The sequence below is a fragment of the Macadamia integrifolia genome, unplaced genomic scaffold (genome assembly GCF_013358625.1).
Source record: "Macadamia integrifolia cultivar HAES 741 unplaced genomic scaffold, SCU_Mint_v3 scaffold1552, whole genome shotgun sequence".
In the NCBI taxonomy this organism is placed as follows: Eukaryota; Viridiplantae; Streptophyta; class Magnoliopsida; order Proteales; family Proteaceae; genus Macadamia; species Macadamia integrifolia.
Window position 1 is genome coordinate 17,496 of NW_024868257.1, and position 3,516 is coordinate 21,011.

Here is a 3,516-nt window from a genome sequence, read left to right on the forward strand (position 1 = left end):
TATGATGTGTTGATTTAGAATAAAACAATATACAATAGTATGAAATACAATTACGTAGTCTGTATATACGTATGGTGGAGAGTGAAGAAATCGAAACATCAGGACCCTCTTTTCCTCTCAAAAACCCCATTTCCTTCCTGACCTCAGTTCCCACAGGTTTTTCCTCCCTTGCTCCAGCAGCTCTCGTCGTTGGTCAGAGAATTATCCCCTTCCTTGAGATTGAAGTATTGGGACTGAGTTACTCAAAGCGCACTGAGTGAGAGAGAGAGTAGCCGGATAAGATTTTTGACGTTACCGTTGCTGTCCACAATTGGTCACTGCTTGCAGGTAATCTCTGCCTCTTATCATTTAGGGTTTACAATTTTTGGTTTTCCCTTCCTTTTTTTTTCCCAATAGTTATTGATTTTCCTTTTCCCCTCTATATTTGGTTCTTGATATCTACATTTTAATCTCAAACTCCCTAAATTTATTCTTTGCTTTCTTCTAATCTGACTTATCATTTGATTGTTCACTCCTATCACGCAAACTTGAGTTTTTTTTCCTTTTTTTCCAGTCAAATGCGTGGATATTTGATGGATGTGCTAAATATTTGATTGGGTGATTAATTGACAATCTTGAAGTTCCTCGGTTGAAATTGTCAGAAAATTGGGTGTTGCTTTGATCTTAAAGAATTAAGCTCGATTTTCCACGTATATTTTCATTTTCTGTTTAAGCATCTGATGAGAGGGTGTATAGGTTCTCCATATCAATGTAGTTCTTTCTTGGTTATATTCATTGATGCTTGTATCCTCTGTTCCTAGTGTTTGATTTATAATTCTTAGCTAAATTCGTTGATATGGAGACCTTGTCCCAAATAGCAAAGTCACCGAACTACTTAGATGTGCTTTTTGTCTTCTCTCGTATGGCTCTTGTTGGGCTAATACTTAGTAAGCAGAAAATTATCTTGTAGGAAGACAATAAATTTTGTTAGTTAAAGCCCTCCACTTGCATAAAAAAGTTGGAGAAAGGGAGATTTTCCAAGAGCTTGAAAACATCAGAGTGAAATACAAGTTTGTTGTGACTCTGATCCTTCTTTTGTTGCTAATAGTGGTTGGGGCAATCTTTTTGTACAAAGTTGAGAAATTGGATCTTGTTGATGCTTTCCATTGCATTTGTTCTACTATCACAACTTTAGGATATGGTGATTAGAGCTACAGAAATGGGTTGTGTATTTGCTGTGTTTTGGATATTGACGAGTATCATTTGCACAGCTCAGTTCTTTCTATACTTAGCTAAGCTAAATATTGAACAGAGCTTGAAAACAACATTTGCTAGTCAAATGAGTTCTTAACCGGAGAATGACATACATAGTTCTTGAGGCAGCTGACCTCAATGATGATGGGGTAGAGGTATGTTGAGTTTCCATTGCTTTGAATAAAAAAAACCTGCACTGGATTTTCTTCCATCATGATTTTAGTTATACAATGATTTCTTTATATTCTTTCATCTATCTCTTCTAAACTTTACATTCTCCTATAGATGGTTTAGTTTCTCTCTAATGTTCTTTTTTCTTTAGTTCAACTTCTTGACAGTGCTGTAGAATTTGTCATATATATGCTCAAAGAGATAGGGAAGTTCAAACAAGAAGATGTAGCACTTGTATTGGAAGAGTTTGAGAATCTTGCTTTTGATCAGTCTGGGACATTATCAGTTTCTAATTTAGAGCTTGCTCAATCATCTCAAACAGGGCTTGATTCATGCCTGTGTGGAGAGTTTAGGAATGCAAAATTGTGTAATGATTGGTGAAGTATCTGTAAGCCACTTTCCAGGATCCTGTGTTGTGAAGAAATAACTCATTTTCCCATGTAAAATGAAAGATGTGAAGAAAGTAAAGCTATATTCGGTTTTACAATTGGCTTTTTTGATTTTTTTTGTAGTATGTATTTCTCCAACAAGGAGATAGAGGAAGTGGTCACCAAATCGTGCTAAATCTTATTGAATCTCCCACCAAATGAAATGTTTTTATTTGTTTTCATATTTTAGTCAAGGCATTGGAATTAATTTTGGATTCTCAATTTTAGCTGTGTTCTTACTTTGAGTTCACATGATGAACTGGTCTATGGTAAGGGCAGATGAATTGAAGAAGCCTGAAATGCTTGGCCTTTTCTCAACAAACGAAATGCAAACAAATCAGAATTTCCTAAGGCATGCCCTTTGCAGTTTGTTGATGAAAGAGGTTGTCTTAAACTTTCTTTATGAGATGTATCATGCATGGTTGCATTTGGAATTGATAATTTTAATTTCAATAGATTTTAACTCAAGGGAGTTGAATACTGGATGAATCCATTCAATGGATGAATAGATCATGAATGTTTTACTGTTATTCCTTACTTGGAACATAGATCGTGGATGCAGAGACATAATTTGGTTTTGTACAATGCAATGAATAAAATTACACTACAAATTTCACCACTGCTATCCAGAGTCTTTAGCCCAAACAGGTAGAGCACTTAGGGATTTTGATGCAGATTCTTCACCAAACTAGGCTTGTTTTATTAGGAATAAGCTTAGGGCTGGGTTGTATACGTGTTGGGCCTTCAGTCCATGTGGTTTGGAGTGTATTGGGCTACTTTTATAGGTCTAAACTAGGGGTTCTAAGATTGCATATGGGATTCAGTGATTTGTTTCATTTTTCTTTAGTTTCCTTTTTAGATGGGGTTATTTAGTTTCTAATTTCAGTACCTAAATTAGTTTTTAATTTCAAGTCATTGTTAGTTTCTAATTTCTGTCTATACTAGTTTCTATTTTCATCTGATTCTAATTTTCAGTTTTTAGTAATTTCTTGTAATCAATTTTTAGTAACTCAGATTTAGTAACTCTGAGTTACTATTACTTGTAAACCCTCCACATCCTTATTATAAATAAAGGAGAGCTCTCATTATAGAGAGACGATTTGAATTTATAAAAAAAACTCTCTTGTTGCTGCCGTTGGGTATCAATGGTGGTTCCTTGTGTTTGATCAAGGCCAAGGGATTGATGTTTGATCCAATCGACGCTCTGCGGTGAGAAGTCCGAGTGGGTTGCTATTATTTTTTCATTTTCTTTAGTGGATTATCTTCTCTAGCAGAACAGATAAGTAATCTGAAATTTTCTACAGAAATTTCTGGGTTAAGCTCTTTGTTTCCTATTCTGTCGACCTAGTCTATTTGGAGTTCTGGCCACCCGATGGTTTTGAGTTTCTGGTCGAGTGTTACCCTTGCTGTATGGAAGACTTGATCCAATTTTTAGAGTAATCTGACCAGGGAGTTGTTAGTTATAGAAATTATTCATATTCTGGCTGATTGGAGTTTTTACCCAGAACTGCTGTCTGATCTGTGTTGGATGTGGAGGTTGAATGTTGCCCTTACTCTCCAATGGATTGGACCTTTTAACTGGTGATCTGAGTTTATAATATGCTATCTAATATTTTGCTATAGACTTTTCTGAAGCTATTGGGATCGACTGCAAGTCTCCAAAACCTGCAGTCTCAGATTTATT

At 35.6% G+C, this 3,516-nt stretch overlaps 1 pseudogene; it reads left to right on the forward strand.

Annotated features, from left to right (window-relative positions):
* The first annotated feature begins 834 nt into the window (after positions 1–834).
* Positions 835–1,975, forward strand: LOC122064204 (annotated as a pseudogene).
* Positions 1,976–3,516: the final 1,541 nt, after the last annotated feature.